At 37.4% G+C, this 24,769-nt stretch overlaps 1 long non-coding RNA gene across 1 annotated transcript; it reads right to left on the bottom strand.

Annotated features, from left to right (window-relative positions):
• Window positions 1–22,133: 22,133 nt before the first annotated feature.
• On the bottom strand, window positions 22,134–24,248 carry LOC133320503 (uncharacterized). The gene is made up of 2 exons (XR_009753810.1): window positions 24,025–24,248; window positions 22,134–22,545 (listed from the first exon to the last, which is right to left on the bottom strand). It is a non-coding gene; the product is annotated as an uncharacterized LOC133320503 (long non-coding RNA).
• Window positions 24,249–24,769: the final 521 nt, after the last annotated feature.

The following is a 24,769-nucleotide window of genomic DNA, read 5'->3' as shown; positions in this document are numbered from 1 at the left end:
ATGTGTGTGACGAAGATCACTTGAGTGAGCGTAGTAGTTCAATGGACACAGAACAGGATATCTCAGAGTCTCATGATGATGATATTCCACTGTCTATTCGATTGCATAGAAATCGTTCGCAAGAAGAGCAATTTACATCTGAATCGTCTAGTTCTTCAAACGGTAACCGTGAGTATTCATCGGACTTTTATCATGGCAAAGACGGTACAAAGTGGTATAAGAGGCCTTTTCGACAAAATATCAGAACCAGAACTGAAAACATAATCCATCAATTGCCAAGTATAGTTCCGGGAGCAAAATCGGCAATGTCTGAAGTGGAATACTGGAATCTTTTCATTTCTGAGGATACGTTGCAAATTATACTTACGCATACTAATGCATGCATTATACCTAAAATAGCTTCATGGTCTAATTTAGCTAAGTATATTCATGTAAAAGAATTTACTATGATTGAATTGAAAGCTTTTATAGGCCTCCTTTATCTAGCTGGTCTTTACCGATCAGGTACACAAAATTTCAGCGATTTATGGCCTACTGATGGCACAGGTGTGGATATTTTTCGGCTTGTAATATCTTTGCAGAGATTTCATATTATTCAAAATTCTTTGACCTTTGATGATTATTCTACTCGTGAACAAAGAAAGCAACTTGACAATCTGACTCCAATTAGAGAATTTTTTGAAGCATTAGTAGAAAATTGTAAAAAAACTTACACACCACGTGATTGTTTAACAATAGACGAAATCCTTGCAGCTTTCCGAGGTAGGTGTAAATTTCGCCAATATACACTGCCGGTCAAAAGTTTGAGACCACTAATAAAGAACTTTTGTTATTAGTAAATATTTTCAAAACATTGGAGATAAAGAGTAATCTACACACCTGCATATTCTATTGTTTATAAAGATTACCTAAAAGCTTATTCTTTTGTATTTAAGATAAGGAAAAGGCAATAAACAACTATTGTTTCCAAACCTCAATGTGAGCCCAGGAAGAGTCCGATGATAATTGCCTGTCAAAAAAATTATTACCTCGTTGCAGCAACTGACAGTTATTTTATTTTACTTTAACTTACAATGCGATTGTTCTAAATTCTTAAAATATTTTAGAATTTTTATTTTAACCCCATATTTTCGTGGTTATCTACGAATATCTGCAGGTAGTCTGATTTCGTTGTTCTTACAGTGAAGACGTCTCTAAAATGGGTAAAGTTCGCGAAATTAGTATTGAAACGCGAGCTGCCATCGTTGTTCTCCATAAAGAAGGCAAATCTCAACGTGAGATTGCATCTCAACTCAAGTTGTCGAAGACTTGTGTTCATCGCAGTATTGTGCGGTACAAAGAAACTGGCAGTAATCAAGATCGTCCGCGCTCCGGAAGACCAAGAGCTACGACTTCTAGTGAAGACAAGTTTATTGTGGTAACCAGCAAGCGAAATAGACGCCTAACGGCCCCACAAATTCGTGTTGAAGTCAACAGGTCTCGGAAAAAACCTGTGTCAGTATCTACAGTGAAAAGACGGTTGCGAGACGCCAACTTGTTTGGTCTAGTTGCTGTTCTAAAACCTCTTCTAAAACCGCAGAATAAGAAAAAACGGATGCAATGGGCCCTAGCCCATCGAGACTGGACCGAAGAAGATTTCAAAAAAGTACTTTGGAGTGACGAATCTAAATTTGAAATATTCGGTTCAAAAAGAAGAATTTTCGTTCGACGTTCTGCCGAAGAAAAGATGATGCCACAGTGTGTAGTCCCGACTGTCAAACATGGTGGCGGATCTGTTATGATCTGGGGTTGCTTCTCAGGCTATGGAACTGGAAATCTGGTGCAAATTAAAGGAATTATGAAAAAGGAGCAGTATAAGGAAATTTTGGAGAAAAATGCTATTCCCTCCGGGCTTAGGTTAATCGGCAAAGGATTTATTTTTCAACAAGACAATGATCCTAAGCATAGTTCAAAATTATGTAGGGGCTATTTAGACAATACACAATCAGAAAAGGTGTTGCAAAATATGACATGGTCACCCCAAAGCCCCGATCTTAACCCTATAGAGCTTTTGTGGGAAGAGCTGGACCGAAACGTCCGGGAACAATGTCCTTCTTCACAGCAGGCCATGTGGAAAGCATTAGAAGAAAGCTGGAGTAATATCTCGCAAGAAACCATAATTAAATTAATTGCTCGCATGCCAAGGTTGGTTAAACAGGTCATTAAATGTAAAGGAGGCTATTTTGATGAAAAATGTGTATAAAAACACTTGTGTATTTTTTTAAACATAGTATTCTTCTAGACTTCATGTAATATAATTTTAATTTTGAATCTTGTGTGCAACATGAAAATAAAAACTATTTTTCAAAAAGTATTAAAAATCTTGAGTTTTATTTCTTTTTCTCCACTTTTTTATAGTGGTCTCAAACTTTTGACCGGTAGTATATACCATCCAAACGTGCTAAATACGGAATAAAAATCATTGCTCTAGTTGACACAAGAAATTTATATAAAAAAACATTAAAGATATGTCCTGGCAAGCAGCCTGAAGGTCCTATTAATGCAAGTAACAAGCCAATTGATGTTGTTGACCCTATTGTACAGCCTATAACCAGGTCAAACACAAATGTAACATTTAATAACTGTTTCACCAGTTATTAACTGGTGCAGCATTTCTCAAACATCATAACTTGACATCAGTTGGTACCCTGCGCAAAAATAAGAGACAAGTTCCAGTAGGATTCACTAAAAGTCGCGGAGTTGAAGTTTGCTCATCTCGATTTGGTTTTCAAAAGGATGTCACACTTGTCAGTCACGTACCTAAGAAAAACAAAATAGTATTGATGATGTCTAGCTTACATCACGACGACAAGATTGATGAAACAACAGGAGAGGGGCGCAAACCTGATATAAATATGTATAATACGACAAAATGAGGTGTGGATGTAGCCAACGAACTATGTGCTACGTATGACGTAAGTCGTAATTCTAAAAGGTGGCCATTGACAATTTTTTATGCCTCGTTGAACAAAGCTGCCATTAATGGCCTAATAATAGACAAAATAAATAATAATCTTCCAAAACGAAAACGCAGGCGTTTTATAAAACAATTAGGTCTCAGTTTTGTAACGGGATACCTAAAATTTCGCCATAACGTATCAGTACTTCCACGTGAGTTGCGAAAGAAATTTGGTACATTTGTTGGTGAACCTTCCGAGGAACCTCCAGCAAAAAAGGCTAATGTTCGCAAAAGGTGCCAAGTGTGTTCAGCTAAGAAAGACCTTAAAACTAATTAAACCTGCCAGAGTTGCAACAAATATATCTGCGTAGAACATATAGTACCTTTCTTTGCTGACTGTACCAAAGATAATGATTCCAAATGATTGTGCTTTCTTAATTTATTTAGTAACCTACAAAAAGTGCCATTAAAACGTTAAAACTGATTGTATTAATAAGAATATAATTACATTTAAGTAGAAGAGAAAAATTTTGTTGATAATTTTAGTTCTTTTTTTTTAATTTTATTATAATATAGATTTAGTCATCAGAATCGCTAAATATGCTGGTGTGAACCTTGCACCTGATCAAGTCGAGTTTACCACGAGAGTCCAACCACAAAAAGCTATCCCTAACAGACCAAAATCCCTCGTTGCAAAACTGAACAATCGGTATATTAAAGATTCAATTTTGTCTAGACCTCATAAAACTTCGAGACAATAATACAAGAATATAGATCTTGAAGGAGCCCCAAAAAAGTTTTTTGTCAACGAGCACTTAACACCCTGCAATAAACAACTACTGAAAAAAAACCAAAGAGCTGGCTTCGGCAAATGGTTATAAATTTGTATGCGTAAGAAACTGTAATATTTTTTTGCGAAGAAACGAAGAATCCCCACTTTTGTCTATAGCTTCCGAAAGAAGTCTAAAAAATTACATAGTTTGCTACTTTTCATTAAATAACCTGCTGGTTAATTGTTTTTCGTTTATGTTAAGAATAATTTATTTTGTAAAAGACTTTTCTTCATATCACCCATTACATTTTTTATTCACTACACATCACACACCCAAATTTCAATACTCACAATTCGTCATTTCACTTATAATTTTTCTACATAGTAAATCATTTTAAAACCACGCGTACCTTATATATACAATATATTTATTTTTTATTCTTCACGTAGTTAACAATGCCCAATTCACTTTGGTTATTTTACCAAAATGTACGTGGTGTTCGCACTAAGACCGAGCAAAGTTTAGCAATATTCACGACAATTGTTATGGTTTTAGTAAATTTTACGAAAGCACCTTTTGTAACCCTGCAGTAAAATACGATAGTGTCAGAATATGAAGAACGCATTGCTAACATAACAATCACAAAAGATTCCATTTATCAATAATAAGGAAAATGGATCCCTCAAAAGGTTGTGGTAGTGATAAATTTCCTCCCATATTTTATATTCACTGCTCGGAAAATTTAGTTGTACCATTGTCATTTATATTTCATAAATCTCTTAACGAGTTTGCTTCCTTTCCTTCCAAGTGGAAAGAGGCACTAATTACACTAGTTCATAAAAAATGTTTAAAAAACAATATACAAAATTATAGACCTACATACATCTATATCTATCCTTAATACAATATGCAAAACCTTCGAAAAAGCAGTAATCAAGCAAATTGCAGCTATTAATTAATCATAAATTAATTACGCCTTAGCAACATGGTTTTATGAAACGACAACGACGATCAGCGTCAAAAAACCTTTCCGTATTTACAAATTATGTTTTATCGTCAATGGATGAAGAGAATGCAGTGGGCCCTTACCCATCGAAACTGGAGAGAAGAAGACTTCAAAAGAGTTCTATGGACAGATGAGTCCAAATTTGAAGTGCTTGGGAGCAAAAGACGTGTTTTTGTTCGGCGGAGTGCCAAGGAAAAGATGATGCCAGACTGTATCCTGCCCACAGTGAAGCATGGCGTTCCATTATGGTTTGGGGTTGTTTCTCGAGCCGTGGAACTGGAGATTTGGTACGAGTCGAAGGAATTATGAAAAAAGAGCAGTACAAACAAATATTGGAGTGTAATGCTGTACCATCGGGACTTCGGCTAGTTGGAGATGGCTTTATTTTCCAACAAGACAACGACCCTAAACACAGCTCCAAATTGTGCCGGGGTTATTTAGATAAAAAAGAAGCAGAAGGAGTGTTAAAAAACATGGTGTGGCCCCCTCAGAGCCCCGACCTTAACCCTATAGAACTTTTGTGGGAAGAGCTGGACAGAAACGTGCGCAGTTGTTGTCCCAGCTCACAAGAGGATTTGTGGAGAGTTTTGCAAGAAAGCTGGAACAATATTTCACAAGAAACAATCGACAAACTGATTGCCCGCATGCCAAGACTTGTCAACAAAGTGATTCAATGCAAGGGAGGGTTTTTTGATGAAAAATCTGTTTAGCTTGTCAACATATATTTTAAGTTAAATTGTCGAAGTGTTTAATATTTTTTGTTTATATTTCATCGCATTTGCCATACCTAATAAATATTTCAACAAATCCTTTCATGTTCAGCTTTTTATTTTGGGTTTTACATCAATTTCCAACTTTTATGTAGGTGGTCTCAAACTTTTGGCCGGCAGTGTATATACTAGATATATATATATGCTAAGTAAGTAGTATACGGAGTCATACCACTTCAACCGCTTTGGAAGGGACAGAGAGTGACACAGCATCAGGATGTCATAACGACGATGGTGAGTGCACAAACAAAAATATAATAAATAAATAATATATATGTCGGAGGAAGCCATTGATGGAGTTGCTTGTTGATTGTAGGATACTGCATAAAATTGTCTCTTTATCATCTAAACACATTTTAGAAATCTTAATATAATTTAATACGCATTTTTACATCGTTGTAAAGCCTAAAACATGTTTCTAATAACGGATATTTAAAATAGGAAGTTATTAAGTAACCATTGTCAACTGAATTACTGTTTAACGCATAGTGTGCAATGTTTAATGTTTATTGAAATTGTAAAAGCTTCTAATAACTTTTAATTTGATCTTACTTTATAAGTTACGTTTTTCACAGATTAAATAACATTATTATCGTAATTTAAGTAACGACCAATCAGAGCAGAGCACGTGGCTTGAGTGAGGTCGAGGCGACATCTTTATATAAGGCAGTTTGACAGTTGTCACAGGTGGAGGTGTAAATTGGGGATGGATCGAGTTGGATCCTTGAAGTTGGTTTATTGGTGGTGTTAAGAAGTGGCGCTTTGAACTCACTGCTCGGTCTTAACAGTTAAAACTTCTCTTTCTGATTAGGGGAAATACGGACAAAATGACATATACGGACAAAACGACATAGTGGGCTTATTTCAAATTTGGCGGGCTGTAGCGAATTCATGAACCTAGCTACACGTGGCGACGGTTATGTTGGCAATCCTGCGAGGTGCCCAGCGCCATTCGGTTGGTCTGTTTGAAGTTGCGAGTCGGAATGTGTTCCTTGTCGCCAAAAAAAATATTTATATATGGATTGCACCGGGTTTTTGGTGAGTTTTATGTTATTATTTGTTATTTTGTTTACTAAACTTGAAGACTTATGTTATAGGCTTGTGATAAGTATTGGTTTTAAAAGAAATTTCAACTGTTTTAATTACTTATGATATTAAATGTTTCTTGCCTACATTTGGGTAAAATGACATACCTATATGCTGGACAAAACTACATAGGTATGTCATTTTGTCCGTAGTGTTACTAATAATTTATTTTACTCTTGTTCTTTTAGGTAAGATGCCGCGGAACTATCAAAGAACAAGCCGACAGTCATCAGCAAGGAATCAATGGAGCAAGCCATTTCAGCATGGAAAGAAAATAAAATGGGCTGGGAATTGGCCGCAAAAACTTTCGGGGTTCCACAAGCTACTTTACGAAGACATGCTCTAAATACGAATAAAACTTTAGAATCAAGTAGTAAGGGACTCGGTAGGTTTAAGGCAACATTTCCACTAGAAATAGAAAGGGAATTAGTGGACCACATCAAGTTTTTAGAGACTCGATTTTTGGGTTGACGCGAACGGCAGTTCAGGAGCTAGCCTATGAACTAGCAGAGAAAAACGGGTTGGATCATGCATTCAACAAGGATAAGAAACGTGCTGGACAGGAGTGGTATGAAGACTTTCTGAAAAGAAACCCGGATATTTCGTTACGGACTCCAGAACCAACTTCTGCAGCAAGAGCACAGGCGTTTAATAGACCTCAAGTAACAAGATTTTTTCAGATTTATGAAGAATTTTTGAATACTCATAAGTTAGAACCTCAGCGAATTTATAACATGGACGAAAGCGGGCTAACCACTGTCCAAAAACCGCAAAAAGTTTTGGCAACGAAGGGCCGGAAACAAATTGGCTGTCTCACAAGTGCTGAAAGGGGTTCTAATGTGACAGTGGTGTGCTGTACAAATGCCATTGGTTCATTTATTCCACCGTGCATGATTTTTCCTAGGAAGAACATGAAAAATGAACTAATAGATGAAGCTCCTACTGGAACTCTAGGACTGGCACAACAATCAGGATGGATGAACACAGATGTGTTTGTAAAATGGTTGAAACATTTCCAATCACACACGAAAGCAAGTAAAGACGACCCAGTTCTGCTAAATTGTGATGGTCATGCAAGTCACAAAACCATTGAAGCTTTGACATATGCCAAAGAAAATGGCATTAATATGCTGTGTCTACCTCCACACTGCACACATCGAATGCAGCCCTTGGATGTTAGTATTTACGGACCACTAAAGACGTTTTACAATCAAGAAATCTCTAAATGGTTAAAGAATCACCCAGGACGCGTTGTTACCCATTTACAAATTGGAGGTTTGTTTGCTCAAGCATATGGAAAGGCTGCAACTGTACAAAATGCAAGTAATGGCTTTAAAAGCACAGGTTTATGGCCAATAAATCCTCACATTTTTCCAGACTACATGTTTGAACCAGCTGAGACTACAAATATTCCGTTGGATCAGGTCAACGATGCAGATACCGAACCTGAACCTGAACCTGTCTACGCGCGTTTATCACCGGTTGAAAATGAAAACCCTACTCCAACACAAGCTGATTTGGACAACATGAATGTTTCTACTCCAGAACCCTTAGAAACACAGAATACAATGACACAAATGAATGCGATACCAGAAGACGAAGAACGACCACTGAATCCAGATATTGGAGTTATTGTTTCTGAGGATTTAGTAACAAATGCGAGGAATCTCTTACTGTTGAAAGCTCTATAGCAACTCACGATGATGATGTGGAACCAGGCTCATCAAAGTCACTTCAATTTCCAATTGCGATTCTTTCACCAGCACCACAGGGGCAGTTCATTCGAGGCCAAGGCAAAAGGAAACTCAACACTGCCAAAGGACATTGGCTTTTAACTTCAACTCCAAATATGGAAGAAGTTATTGAAAAAAATAGACCAAAAGATCCACCCGCAAAAAAGAAAAGACAGGTGAAAAAGGTGCTTTTTGATGATGGTAAGTCCAATAGCATCAAAAAATCCACTTTCAAAAGCACAGTGGTAGAAGCACCAAAAAAAAGACAGATGCCAACGAGGCAGCGTCGAACTGCTCAAACCATCGATTCCAGCTCTGATATTGAAGATATTGCTGCCGAAAACGAGGACGACGATGACTGCCCATGCATTTATTGCAATGACCTTTATTCGCGGTCCAAGCCGGGAGAAAGTTGGTTACGGTGCATGAGTTGTTTCAGTTGGGCTCACGCTTCATGTGCTGATGTCTCAGGGAAGACAAAGAGATTTATTTGTGAACTTTGTTCGTAAATTTGTGGTATGTCATTATACCCATAGTTCGTGTGTCATTTTGTCCGTACTATACGGACAAAATGGTTTTTTTTATTCGTCCATTGTTTTATTAATATCTAATTTGTTATCGTTCTTATTCAAGTAAAAGACTGTTTTAATGTTAGTCAATAAACCTAAGATGATTGAAAATGTATGAGACTGATTATAATTACAATAAATAAAGATTTATGATTAAAAAACAAAACACCCTGTCATTTTGTCCGCATTTCCCCTATTAATTATCGGCTTGAATGTGTAACTGTGATTTTGTGTGATTTAAACGTGCTGAAACTAAATTAAATATTGTGAAAACTATAATCAACGTGTTTTGTGTTCGCACTTTACCCTCATGACGCCCACCAAGTCCTCAACCACTATAGATGATGTCGTTGAGAAAAGTGTTTCTCCGACATCAGAAGTGGGATCGGTGCCGGCATAAATGGAGATCTACGGACACCAGCAGAAGACGGATGGCGCGCATTATTTGAGGCGCAGCAAACCAGCATGCGGCTGCTCGTGGAGGCGCTATCCAACGGATATATATAGAACGGAGGACAAGACCATCACGCTGCCTAAATTTGAGCCGGAAGTAGCAGACTGCGACGCACGTGCTAGGCTAGCAACGGCGGACATCTGCTTATCGGACCGCAATATACAGGGAAGTCAACTAGTTCTTATACTTAGCAAAGCCATGGGAGGTTCAGCCGCAACATGGTTTTCCCAAATAGCTTTTCCTAATATGAAATGGATTGAATTTAAGGAAATTTTTCTTTCCCGCTTTGATACGCTTGAAACGTGTGCAGCGACGATACTAAACACGCTAAATAGTAAACCGCAAGAAGGTGAAAGCCTAGCTGCATATTCAAGTCGTCTGTTTACTCTGCTATGTCACGTTGGGGTAGTTTAGGTAAAGAGGAGACAGTGGTATCGCTGATACTTGCACGTATTGGGCAAATCGAGCCACGATTACAACGTCACATATTTTCGGAAGAAATAAGTACCCGCATTAAAATGCAGCGAGAGATGATGGCCTTTTCTTACCGCAAAAGAAGCTTCCAAGAGGCAGCGAAAACTGTTACAAGCGCCGCGCATGATAATAAACGCCCTAAATTAAGTTCCATATCGACCAAATGTTACTCTTGCGGAAAATTTGGACATAAATCCTTTGAATGTTTCAGCCGACCACAAGACAAGCAGCAAACAACTCCGTTCTCCGAGCGCCCCAACACGGCCGTTGCTACTCGGACCTCTGTCACTTGTTTCAAGTGTGGTGTTGAGGGCCACGTAGCATCACGCTGCTCGAAGGCATCGCCGGTTGCACCAGCAGCGGCACCCAGCGTTGTGAAGCGAGTGGACATGTGCGGTGTGAGACCTGTCACCGGAATAATCACTGAATTTGGTGAGCGCTTCTCGTTTTGTTTTGATTCCGGTGCTGATTGTTCCTTAATTAAAGAGAGCGTCTCTCGCAAGCTTGTCGGTGTATTACAACATGCAATTGTTACCTTGACGGGTGTAGGAAAATCTAGCGTAATATGCGACTCGCAGATCTTATGTGGAGTCACTCTTAGTGGTCATGACGAAGAAATTTAATTTCACGTTGTGCCCAATGATTGTCTAAATAACGACGCTTTGATCGGACGCGACCTATTGGCTTTAGGGTTATCAGTACATATAACAAGCGATAAACTTACTATTGTTGAGAAACCCTCTCAAGTCAACATTTGTAACGTGGGTAGTGCGGTGGTTGATTTTCGTAACGTAGATACCGATATGCCGGATGATCTTAAACCAAAGTTATTAGACATCCTAAATATTTTTAAAGACTCGTTTGTCGAAGGTACGCCTATCAGTAGAATAAAGACAGGTGAACTAGAAATTAATTTAGTAGACAAAATTGTCCAACGGCGGCCTTATCATCTCAATCCGGAAGAGCGAACGATAGTACGTAATAAGTGTAACGAACTATTGTCTGCGGGAGTAATTAGACCAAGTAAGTCTCCTTTTGCTAGCCCGATACTTTTAGTAAAAAAGCGCGATGGCACCGACTGGATGTGCGTAGATTACCGAGAACTAAATTCCGATACGGTTCCCGACCGGTACCCTGCCTCTAATCGGTGATCAAGTTCAGAGGCTCGCAGGCGCGCGATTTTACACGTGTCTTGACATGGCCAGTGGGTTTTATCAAGTGCCTATAAGTAAAAAAAAAATCAAATCAAATTCAATTGAAAAAACAGCATTTATTACCCCTGATGCTCATTATGAGTTTACTACTATGCCATTTGGCTTAAGAAATGCCCCCTCTGTGTATCAGAGAGCCATCAATACAGCTCTAGGTGACCTAGCGTACTCTTACGCAATCGTTTACATGGACGATCTGATTATACCCGCGGACAGTGTAAAGCAGGGTTTAGAACGTCTACAAGTTGTGCTGAAAACCCTCACTGATGCTGGATTTTCACTCAATTTGAAAAAATGTGCCTTTTTAAAGAAACAGGTCCAGTTTTTAGGATATGAAATATCAGAGGGTGAAATCAGACCCAATCCTCGCAAAATAACCGCGTTGACTAACTCCCAACCGCCGCAAACCATTAGTCAACTAAGACAGTTTCTGGGCTTGGCATCTTATTTTAGGCAGTTTGTCAATAACTTTTCACTTAAGATGGCATCCCATAAACCCCCATAAACCTAAGAATAAAGAATGTGAAAAAAATCTAGATATTATGAAGAAACATCTTCAACCCAAGCAAAGTGAGTTTGCCGAGCGCTATAAATTTCGACATAGACTGTAAAAAGCCGGCGAGTCAGTTGCAGATTACGTCGCAGCCCTAAAAAAAATATCTAAAACCTGTGAGTTTGGTTCCTGGCTAGATGAAAGTTTGCTAGATCAGCTAGTGTGTGGCATTAATAATGAACCCACCCATAAGACAACGTCTGTTTGCTGAGGATAAGTTAAACTTTAGTCAAGCATATCGCCTAGCGTCTAGTATGGAAACTGCGGAGAGGGAGCGAACGGCACCGAGCGCGGGTAACACGACGGACTGTCAAGCGATAACGGTGGGGGCAACCTGGTGGAGGAAACATCAGGCGGGCAAGTGACAGCGGGGCGGTGCGGGAGACCGAACATCGGGGGGGCGGCGGCGGCTGGGCTCGACATCCCGCGGCGCGTGCCCCTCCACCGAACAAATCACAACACGAGCGCGGACATAAGTAGACCCAATGCAAGGCGTGTGGTGGTGCGCATGAAACTGCGGCTTATAAGTTTAAACGCTACGTGTGCCGTGCGTAATCGTATGGGATATTTACGGCGCATGTGCCCTAACTTAATGGAACATTTCTTAGCGGCAGCGGGAGCGGGGGATGATGAAAACAACTGCCAGGATAATGACGTGAGCGAAGAGATAATTTTTATTGATATTAATAGGTTATCTGTACGTAAGTGTGAACCAATAACGTCTTTTATCAGGTCTTGAACCTGATTTTCCGCTGTTTGTTGTGGTTGGAAAAACGAGATATTCTACATTTTTTAATAAAAAAAAAGCTTTTTCTGCTACTAAAAGTGACAATGCGCGGTTTGTTTTAAGTGTTTCTGTTATTTTATGTGCAATTTATATCGAAATACCCTGAATTAATCTCCCAAAACTATGTGACAGAAATTTACATCAATATGCAGTAACTTCACTTACTTTTTATGGCGAAAGTGTTTTGTATGTTTATTTTATGTTTTTTAGGGAAACTTGGAAGACAGGAAAATTAAAAGTTATTTGAGACATTTACAAAGCGGTTTGGTCTCAGAAGATGAACTTGATGGCGAAGAATCTTACGATGAGTTCCACGAAGCTGATGAAATTATAAGAGTGTTGCAGAAGGAAAATGATGATGATGTGGGAGATGGAAAATGATGATGATGTGGGAGATGAAACTGCTGACATTGATCCTCCTCTCGTAGAAGAAGTTACCATAGGAGACCAGGAACCCCCTTACTCATATCTTCATCCAATTTGCAATCTTCGACCACTTTTTTATTAGACAAAAGAAGCTTGTTTCGGAAAAAAAGGAATCTGGTGTATGATACAGATAAAATTACTTTCTTGGGGAGTTCTGCTACTCCAGATGATGATTTGTGGTGCTGTTAGGCGTCTATTCCGCTGGCTGGTAACGACGATAAACTTATCCTCGCTAGAAGTGGTAGCTCTCGGCCTTCCCGATCGCAAACGATCTCGATAACTGCCAGTCTCCTTGTATTAGGCTATTGTGTTATGAACACAAGTCTTCGACAACTTACTGAACAAATTTGAGAAAATAAAGTTACCAATGCATTTCAACAACAATGAACTTCATATACTTAAGGGCCATCTAGAACATGACAGGCTTCATAAAATGAGCCCTGTAATGAAGCATCTAAATGAGAGATTTGCCACAGTGCCAATGGACCAAAGACTTTCTGTAGATGAACAGATGTTTTTACAAAAAAAGGGCTCTTTCTAAAACAGTATCTGTCCAATTAGCCCCAGAAATTGGATTTCAAATTATGTTTTTTTCATTTGATGAGCTATGCCCATAAGTTTTAGGCGTATTCCGGACAAGAAAATGCAGAAAAACTCGCAGATGAACCAGATCCTGGCGCTACAGGAAATGTTGTAGTAAGTTTACTTCGGGGAGAACTACATCATATACTTCGATAATTTTTATACTTCCTCGCATTTAGTATATTTTTTAGCTAAAGAAAGAATTAACACTGTGGAAACTGCCCAACGAAATAGGATGTCAAATAATAAATTACCGAACAAAAAAGATTTCATGAAGAAATCATTACCCAGAAGTTGTTATGTTAGAGGTACAACCCGGCACATCTACATCTTTTAATGATCAAAATTCCTGTGAACCTGAACGTAATACATCAAGTGAAGATTCTGATTCAGAGTAGATTTTAACAAGAACCTCAACCATTTAATCAGAAAAAAACTAAATGACTTGGTAAGATATCTGAGCTTACCGAAGGAAGCTCAGAAATATTATTATTTTTCTCAAGACACGGATTTAGTGTTTTGTAACGATGTTGGTGATATTTGCAACAGATGGTATTAAAAAGTACCAACCTAGTGACTGACGTCTTTTCATAGATAGCAGCAAAAGAAATTTAAAGTGTGTTTTGCTTAATAACGACATTACGTTAGGGTCTATACCTATCGCACATTCGGCGACTTTAAAAGAAGAATACCGCATATTCTTCTTTTAAAGATTTAAAAATATCGCTAAGGTTATGGAAAAAATTAAGTTTGGAGATCACAAATGATTAATTTGAGTTGATTTAAAAATGGTTAACTGTCTTTTGAGTAAACAGGGGGTATATACGAAGTTCCCTTGTTTCATGTGTCTCTGGGACAGCCGTGATAAAGAACACCATTGGTCACAAAATGTCTGACCAGTACAGAAAGAGCGAAAAGTTGGCACCAAAAATGTGATAAACACGCCTTCATTTAGCCGTGACCACATTATATTTCCAAAACTTCATATAAAAGTCAGCATAAACAAGCAGTTTGTGAAGGCCCTTGATAGAAGTAACGAATGTTTCAATTTTATTACACTCAAGTTTCCAGGATTTAGTATAGAAAAATTTAAAGCTGGTGTGGCGACCAAGCAAGTGCAGTTCAGACGTCTAAACGCAGCACAAGATTTTATTAGATAACGATTTCGCATCAGAGCGTGCCGTGTGCAAAACAAACCAAATGTCTACGCCTGGTCATTAGCAATAGTTAGTTAACACCGCCCTAATCGAAATGGCCTCGGACCCGTCTTTTGTCTACGCTAATGACTGGGCGGAGACTCCCGCACAGAACGGTCAAGTCCGACTCTTAATTATAGTTACGTAATTTGTAGTATAAATGACAATGTATTATTTTAAATATTTCAATTAACAAACGTACTGTCTGCTTAATAGATCGCTGTTATTTTCATTACCTGCTTTTATTCCCTACTGTTTGGTTGCCCGAGTACGACTCGCTGACATACATATATATACGAGATATATATATGCTTAGTAAATAGTATACGGAGTCATACTACTTCACTGGTAAACCCGACGTGCGTTCTGAAGAATATTTAGAAGATGGAATCCGATCCGTGATAACCGATCATGACGGAAGAAAAAGATTTCTGCATGACGTATCGAGTGGGAGACAGAAGTCCACCGTTCAACGCCGAAGATCCACTATTATGGTTCGCGCAGCTAGAGGGTCAGTTCGTGCTCTCAATTATAACGGACAGCACTAAGTTTTACTACGTGCTGGCGCAATTGGAAACCCAGCACTCGGCAGAGGTACGCGATCTCATCGTTAACCCTCCCACCACCGGCAAGTACGAAAAATTTAAGAAAGAATTGATCAAGCGGTTGTCCGCGTCTCAGGAGCGCAAGATCAAGCAGCTACTCATGCACGAGGAGTTGGGAGACAGGAAGCCCACACAATCTCTTCGTCACTTGCGGCAGTTAGCTGGCCCCACAGTCCCGGCCGACTTCATCAGGTCGATCTGGTCCAGTAGGTTACCTTCATATCTGCAAACTATAGTTGATATGCAAGCCAGTTCGAGCTTAGAAGAGGTAGCTGAGTTATTGGACAAAGTAAACGACATCGTTCTAGTAACCAGGCAAGTCGCTTCTACGTACATGCAAGTACTTGGGCAAGTTGCTAGTTCAGAGCAAACATGCAAGCAATCTACGCAGGATCCACAAAGCAGCGCTATCGAAGCATTGACGAAGACAGTAATCGGAGCTAACAAGAAAACTGGAGGTTATGAGTGCGCAGTTACGTCACAGACCGTTAAGTTCCCATTCAAGAGGCAGGTACAGGCAGACGCGTTATTGATCGCAATCTCGCCCTAAAGACAACCGGTACTGCTTCCACCACAACCGATTCGGCGACAACAAACGAAAATGCACACAACCTTGCGCCTATATTGAGAAACAGGGAAACCACAAAGGCAGCCAGTAAAGGCGAATTACGACTGCCATGCGATTACAAGCCGCCTGTTCATCACGGATCGTATAAAACGAAGATACAATATCTTATAGATACGAGTTCAGACCTCTGTGTCTTTCCTCGATTCGCTGTTCGGGAGCCCCGTATAAAATCAAAGTATGAGTTGTTCGCAGCAAACGGGTCGGTCATCTGCACATATGGTTTTCTTTCTCTCACACTGGATATAGGGCTTCGCCGCGACTTTAACTGAAGGTTCATAATCGTTGACGTCAATAAGTCTATAATCGGAGTCGACTTTTTAGCTTTCTACAACCTGATCGTCGACTGCCGAAACCAGCGTCTCATAAACAACCTTGTTTGTTTCAACATCACATTTGTTCCAACATCAAATCGTTTTTTATTTGGTAATCCAGGTTTTGAAAATACAATATATGGTTACAAAGTACTAGAAAGACATGCGAGGCTATCTGGAGCAAAAAAATCCGAAATCAATTTCATCTACAAGGCTCAGGAAACATTGAGCCACATTATCACAAATATTAATTATGTCTGAAAACGACATGGAACAAACAGCTAGCTACTTTTATGGGCCATACAAATGATGTACACAAAAAATCATATCGGCTACCGGATGATGTCTACCAAACTGCCAAGATATCTAAGCTGCTCATCCTTATGGAAGATGGGAAAGCAGACACTTTCAGAGGCAAATCCCTGGATGAGATTGAACTTGATTTAAATAAACAATTAGATGAAGGGATGACAGAAAATTAAGTAATTTTAGATTATGATGTCGAGTCACCTGGACGAACGCAAGATATAACAGACGGAAATACGTCACAACTACCGCGATCAACATCATCACCACTTTAGCCAGGACCATCTGGTCTTCAAACAAATACCTTGGAGTCTGATCATCATGTCAAGAAAGACAAAAAGAGGACCCTAATACCATGGACTGCAAAATAAAAAACAAGGGTGCTCTGCATTTTTTAAACATCATATAAAAATCAAACAACGACTTAAAAGACATGAATGTGCTTAAAGAAAAGCACCGAGACCTCCTGCATAATAAAGATTGGTTCAAAATAAAAGTATTTATACAAAACATTTACACTAAGAAGTAGTTAGTAGCTTGTGACTGATTTAATTTAAGCATAATCTCACCAAATACATATTTTGTAACGTTTTAGTTTTTATTATATTTTATTTTGTTTTTATTATTTCTGATTGTTTCCAAAGTGTTTTGATTATATATTGTCATTTAACCCGGCGTCACGGGGGGTTGAATCTGTGCGACCCACCACATTTTATTTCGCTTGTAGTTCGGTTACTATGCGTGCGACGTGCTTGCGTTACTACGCGTCGCAAGCAACACGTTAGTCGTGCCACGGCCGCAGTGGGAGATACAGGTGCACAAAGTTAAAAAAGGGTACAGGAGTGTGTAGAGATAAATCCTGGCAAGCAGCCTGAAGGCCCTTTTTATGCAAGTAACAAGCCATTTGTTGTTGTTGACCGGATTATACAGCCTATAACCAGGTCAACCAAAAATATAACATTTGATAACTGGTTCACCAGTTATGAACTGGTGCTGCATTTGCTCAAACATCATAACTTGACATCAGTTGGTACCCTGCGCAAAAATAAGAGACAAGTTCCAGTAGAATTCACAAAAACTCGAGGAGTTGAAGTTTGCTCATCTCGATTTGGTTTTCAAAAAGATGTCACACTTGTCAGTCACGTACCTAAGAAAAACAAAATAGTATTGCTGATGTCTAGCTTACATCACGACGACAAGATTGATGAAACAACAGGAGAGCGGCGCAAACCTGATATAAATACGTATTATAATACGACAAAACGAGGTGTGGATGTAGCCAACGAACTATGTGCTACGTATGACGTAAGTCGTAATTCTAAAAGGTGGCCATTGATTTTTTTTTATGCCTCGTTGAACAAAGCTGCCATTAATGGCCTAATAATAGACAAAATAAATAATAATCTTCCAAAACGAAAACCCAGGCGTTTTATAGAACAATTAGGTCTCAGTTTTGTAACGGAATACCTAAAATTTCGCCAGAAGGTATCAGTACTTCCACGTGAGTTGCGAAAGAAAATTGGTACATTTGTTGGTGAACCTTCCGAGGAACCTCCAGCAAAAAAGGCTAATGTTCGCAAAAGGTGCCAAGTGTGTTCAGCTAAGAAAGACCGTAGAACTAATTACACCTGCGAGAGTTGCAACAAATATATCTGCGTAGAACATATAGTACCTTTCTTTGCTGACTGTACCAAAGATAATGATTCCAAATGATTGTGCTTTCTTAATTTATTTAGTAACCTACAAAAAGTGCCATTATAACGTTAAAACTGATTGTATTACATTTAAGTAGAAGAGAAAAATGTTGTTGATAATTTTAGTTCTTTTTTTTAAATTTTATTATAAAATAGATTTAGTCATCAGAATCGCTAACTATGCTGGTGTGAACCTTGCACCTGATCAAGTCGAGTTTACCACGAGAGTCCAACCACAAAAAGCTATCCCTAACAGACCAAAATCCCTCGTTGCAAAACTGAACAATCGGTATATTAAAGATTCAATTTTGTCTAGACCTCATAAAACTTCGAGGCAATAATACAAGAATAAAGATCTTAAAGGAGCCCCAAAAAAGCTTTTTATCAATGAGCACTTAACACCCTGCAATAAACAACTACTGAAAAAAACCAAAGAGCTGGCTTCGGCAAAGGGTTATAAATTTGTATGGGTAAGAAACTGTAATATTTTTTTTCGAAGAAACGAAGAATCCCCACTTTTGTCTATAGCTTCCGAAAAAAGTCTAAAAAATTACATAGTTTGCTACTTTTCATTAAATAACCTGCTGGTTAATTGTTTTTCGTTTATGTTTACAATAATTTATTTTGTAAAAGACTTTTCTTCATATCACCCATTACATTTTTTATTCACTACACATCACACACCCAAATTTCAATACTCACAATTCGTCATTTCACTTATAATTTTTCTACATAGTAAATCATTTTAAAACCACGCGTACCTTATATATACAATATATTTATTTTTTATTCTTCACGTAGTTAACAATGAACATTTCACTTTGGTTATTTTACCAAAATGGACGTGGTGTTCGCACTAAGACCGAGCAAAGTTTAGCAATATTCACGACAATTGTTATGGTTTTAGTAAATTTTTCGAAAGCACCTTTTGTAACCCTGCAGTAAAATACGATAGTGTCAGAATCTGAAGAACGCATTGCTAACATAACAATCACAAAAGATTCCATTTTATCAATAATAAGGAAAATGGATCCCTCAAAAGGTTGTGGTAGTGATAAATTTCCTCCCATATTTTATATTCGCTGCGCGGAAAGTTTAGTTGTACCCTTGTCAATTATATTTCATAAATCTCTTAACGAGTTTGCTTCCTTTCCTGCCAAGTGGAAAGAGGCACTAATTACACCAGTTCATAAAAAATGTTTAAAAAACAATATACAAAATTATAGACCTACATACATCTACATCTATCCTTAATACAATATGCAAAATCTTCGAAAAAGCAGTAATCAAGCAAATTGCAGCTATTAATTAATCATAAATTAATTCCGCCTTAGCAACATGGTTTTATGAAACGACAACGACGATCAACGTCAAAAAACCTTTCCGTATTTACAAATTATGTTTTATCGTCAATGGATGATAACCAGCAAGTTGACGCAGTTTATATTAACTTCGAAAAAGCTTTCGACCGTGTCGACCACATTACTTTACTTCAGAAGCTACAGGCTCTTGACATACGTGGTGGCGGTGGTGGCTCTGGCAAAAAATACAAGATCGTGAAAAAAACGCTAAAAGAAGTGTTTTACAAGACATAGAATCGACCTCCGAGTCAGATTCATTTACTCCTGAGGCAGAAGCCGCGCTGGCGAACTTAGTGAAGAAAATGGCAAATATTTTCTATGGTTGCACTGCTAACAAATGCGAAAAGTCGCTTTTGAATATGCTCAAAAATTGAAGCAAAATTTTATTCGAGTTTCAAAAATGGCTGGACGCGATTGGTTGCGCGCTTTTATGAGTAGAAAAAACATTTCTATTAGAAAACCGGGGGCGACCAGCATAAATAGAATCACGGCCTTTAATAAAACAGATTTGTTGTAAAAAAATATTTATAATTGCGATGAAACCGGTATTTCAACGGTTCAAAATTCAGACAAAATTTTAGCTGCAAAAAGACAGAAGAAAGTTGGTACTATAACCAGCTGGGAAAGAGAGGAAAAAACATCACCTTGTTCAGTGCTATGAGCAGTGCTGAAGGGTACATTCCACCTAAGTTTATCTCACCTAGGAAAAGTATGACTCCTCTACACGAGGAGCAGCTCTCCTCTACAGCAGGAGCGCTTTACAAATGCTCAGATAACGGATGGATCAACGAGCACCTCTCTCTTCAATGGTTGACACATTTTAAACAGCACGCTAAACCATCTACAGCAATACTAGTCACATTTCTCTTTCCGTCTACGAATATTGTAAGTCCAATCACATGCATATGTTGTCTCTGCCACCACACCCGTCTCATAGAATACAACCCCTTGACGTTTCTTTTTTTGGCCGGCTTAAAATGGCCTACAAAAAAATGTGACTTATTTTTAAAAAGCCACCCATTAGTAAAGATTACCCATTATGACGTAGCATCCTTGGTGAGAAAAGCATTCAATGATGTTGCATCTATTAGTAAAGGAGAATCGGGATTTAGATCAACTGGAATATTTCCACTAAATCCGGAAATATTCACAGAAGAAGATTTTCTCGTTGCATGATCTCACCAGTCTAAACCCGTTGTAATCCAAGGCTGCAATGAATCTCTCGGAGCTACCTGTGTGATTCCCAGCACATCAAAAGAAGATCATTCACCAGTTCCCAAGAAGTCCCACTTGAGTCTGAATCAGATGTTGTACCACAAGTTCCTGGCACGCATAACTAGTGTTGCATGATTTAATAAAAATGCCAGAGAAAGCATCTGTTATTAAAACAAGGCAGGGGCGAAAGAAGAAACTCGCAACAATTTTAACTTCAACGCCACTCAAAGAAAATTTGTTAGAAAAGGAATATAATAAAATGAAGGAAAAAGGAAGTAAAGGAAAAGAGAAGACATGGAAAGGTAAAAGACAGCGAAACAACACTAAAGTACAGAAAAAGGGTTATGAAAAGGCAAAGCGCAAAGAACAGAACGAAACTTCGATATCAGATGTCGGCACTGACGACTTATGCCAGGACAATAAGGATGACGACGCATAAGATGCTGGAAATAGATGCCTAGTATGCAACGAATTCGGAAGAAACAAAGAGATGTGGTACAAGTGTACCTCGTGTGGGCATTGGGCTCACGGGGAGTGCACTAGGTGGGAGGCAGCTGAAGGTTATATTTGCGATGTGTGCTAGACTTCGTTTGATTTCGATTGCCTCAAAGGTAATCACTTACCCCTACGTTGGTGAAATGGGAGTCAAATCTGTTTTTTTTTTTAACTTTTATAATTTCCAAAATTGATTGCCAAAGTGACTCAAATTTATCTCTTATAAGTATATTTTGTTTAAAGACGGTTGCAACTAACACTTACTTTTTAATTAAATTTTTATTTGAGTTCTCGCTTAAGTGACCCCTATTACCCTCTTTACCCTGATTCTAACGCAGCAGACTATTTCAAGTGCCTTGGTGAAATAAATAACAGAAATTCAAGTCCAGATGTTCTGCCTATTCATCTACAACCAGAAACAATTTCTTCAAATATTATTGCTTTAGCGAAATTTAGACAAAGAGTTGGGCCATCAATAATTCCAAAATGTATATATAGCAAGTTTGAATATTTTTACCGTCTCTGCTCAGTATTTGAGGTTAAATCGACTGAGTCACCAACAGCACAAAATATTTAAGCAAATCGTGAAGAAAATACACCTATTGAGGGTACCGAGCCGACTTAAAATATTCAAGAAAATGGCCAATATTTTTACAATTTAATGTATTGTAATCACATTTGTAGCTATTCTTTAGCAATTTTAATAAGTTGAGAAAATTAGAAACAGCTATTGGGAATGTGATTATGAAGTCCGATGTCATACCTGTCCACCCCTATTTGCTATACTATATTTTTTATAGCATTTAAAAAGCACATACTTTATTAAAAAAAAAAAAAAATTTGCAACCCTAACCCAAATACTGAATTAAACATAAAAACCTCCTTGAATAACCCATTTGTTTTTTTTATTTCTGAAAATCTAACTGAGAGATTCGAGTGGTTTTAGAAATGAGCAATTCATTTTATATCAAAAATATTTTTATTTCACATCAAATGTCATAAAACTATACATTTATCCTAATGAAACGGTAGCGTCTGTTTGCTATAATAAAATGACAGCTTTTTACTTCGATCATTCATTTTCATTATTGTCCGTCTGTCTGTAACAGATAACCTCTGTAACAGCTGGACCAATCATGATGAAACTCACTATCGGACAACTAATTCAATAATAGGTAACTTAGTTTGGTAATTTATTGATTTGTATGAATAAAGTATGAAAAAATTAAAAAAAAGATCCCTACCGATGAAGTCATGAGCAATGGGTTTACCTTAACCTGATTCATTGTTACTCTTCATCTAACACTTGATGATCAGCCGTCACCTCCTGATGATGGAGGGATGATCCTCAACTACAGTCACATGACACCACCTGTAATACAGAGTACTATATATTAATACTGTTAATGGACAATATTGTTCACATATAAAGACATACAAAGGCCGGACATCAAATGTAATATTTTTCCTAATATCAATAAGTATTATTAATTAAACCATGTCATAAAAAAAAGTGTGTATGTGTGTGTGTATATATATATATATACATGTTATATATATATGTAATATTTTTACTAATAATATTTTTACTGTGAAAACTCAATATTGAGATTTAATTAAATATTACATATAGGAACTTAACTAATGTTACAGTTTACCGATTAAGACAACTAAAAAATAAGGCCACAGTTACATTGTTCAAAAATTTTTTTGTTCCATGGACAATGACCAAATGACATTACAAAGAAAAAATTTGAATAGACTAGACATGTCTTCTTCACATTCAACGGATTCACCGAGTGTGTGCCGGGTCCCTCCTGTAGCAGGGAGGGCAGCTTCAACAGTACCTGGGACTTGCTACCCAAGTGTAGTTTTGATGGGACCTCCTCCAGGACAGAAGCTCCTCTCTGTACCTAACCAAATTTGAAACAAACCTACTAGGGCAGCCTTTGAAGTATGTTCTAAGAATGAATTGATGTTGGTTCTGGACAGGCCCAAGTCTTTAAGTAGGTTGTTGAGATTAAGCTGTCATACCTCTCGCTCCCACTTCCACCACATACCAATCCACAACAAACTTATTCCTAGCAAGTTTGTTAGTGAGCTCGTAATACTTAGTGACTTGTATGGCATGGTCTTCGGAAATGATGGTGTCCCAAGGAACCATAGCTCAGCAAGGAACCATAACTAGGGAATACATAAATATGTCTGATCTGTCCTCTGGGATTTTGTATTGTTTCTCATACACAGCCATCATTATATTAATAAGAAATAATGAGAACCGGTGTTTACAATATGGCTTTAATAATATTATCTATTTTACGAGACGGTTATATGCAAGATATTATTTTGACGACAGTAACAATTTTTTTTATTATTTATAATATCAAATAACTTTTAATTTTTATATTCGTAGGTGTCATACATTCGTCTTAGAGTGAGTAGACCATGTAGATTATAATTTATGATGTAATTTGCCAAACAATACCCGGCCTTTCTGCACACATTGTACATGAAACAGATTTCTGCAGTGAGAACTTTAACGACATGTTCAAGGATAAATTTTAAAGTATCTAAATAATAAAAAGTAACTAATTATCTACATTTGCTGATTTAAAATGTATGTACTATGTATATCTATCATCGTAATATTATAATAACAATGAAGCTCCGATCTCGTTAATGATTTTCTATAATATTTAAAAACAAAAATATAAGCACTTATTACTTAAAATTCTTAACAAGGATCATAAGAAAACGAATATAATATTAAATAACATATTGCCCGACTTGATAAGGCAAAATCTAAAAAATTGTCGAAAATATCACAAGCAAAAATATTAAATAAACTCACCACAAACGCCTGGTTAATACGTTGACATAATTCAGCCTCAAGCAACATGGAAAGAATAATAATAAATTAACAACTAAAAAGTAAAAATTATTGAACAAACTTTATTATCAAGACCAAACATCAAAAACCGAAACAAAAAAGCAGTCAGCAGAAATTTATATTTAATAGTGAGAAATTAGCAGTTAGGCTGGCCACTCTCAGCATATTGGATGATTTTTTGTAAATGTTTTTACGGCTCTGGATACGAGTCCTTTTGAGTCTCATATTGGATCTTAATTTTTATATGTTGCCAACCTTAATAATTTGGCGTTAACCTTTAGAAACATGCGTATTACAAAACTTATTATGGTTTGTTAATTAATATTACCTAAAAAAACAGCTGCTGCAATATTTCTTTAATTTTTATATCTGTTTTCAATTTAATTTTTACATACACTAAATTAAAATAAAATTACATATTCTGTTACAACTTTTATAATATATTCATTGCTCTTATAGGAAGAAATGTAGGTGAAATAAACGTTTAATATTACATAACTTCATTTATCCAATAATACAATTTATTTAAATGGAAATAATTCACGTCATGGTTAAGTTTCTTTTACCATAGAAGTTTGAGAATTTATTTTAATTTATAATCACATACTAAATATATATTGTATAATTTGTTTAGATAGATCTATCTTTTACTTCATATTTACGTTATATCTTATCGATTTTATAATTAATGAATGTAATTAATTTA

Source organism: Danaus plexippus (assembly GCF_018135715.1).
Source record: "Danaus plexippus chromosome 29 unlocalized genomic scaffold, MEX_DaPlex mxdp_36, whole genome shotgun sequence".
In the NCBI taxonomy this organism is placed as follows: Eukaryota; Metazoa; Arthropoda; class Insecta; order Lepidoptera; family Nymphalidae; genus Danaus; species Danaus plexippus.
Note: the sequence above shows the minus strand (reverse complement) of the source record. Positions and strands in the feature narration are given on the sequence as shown.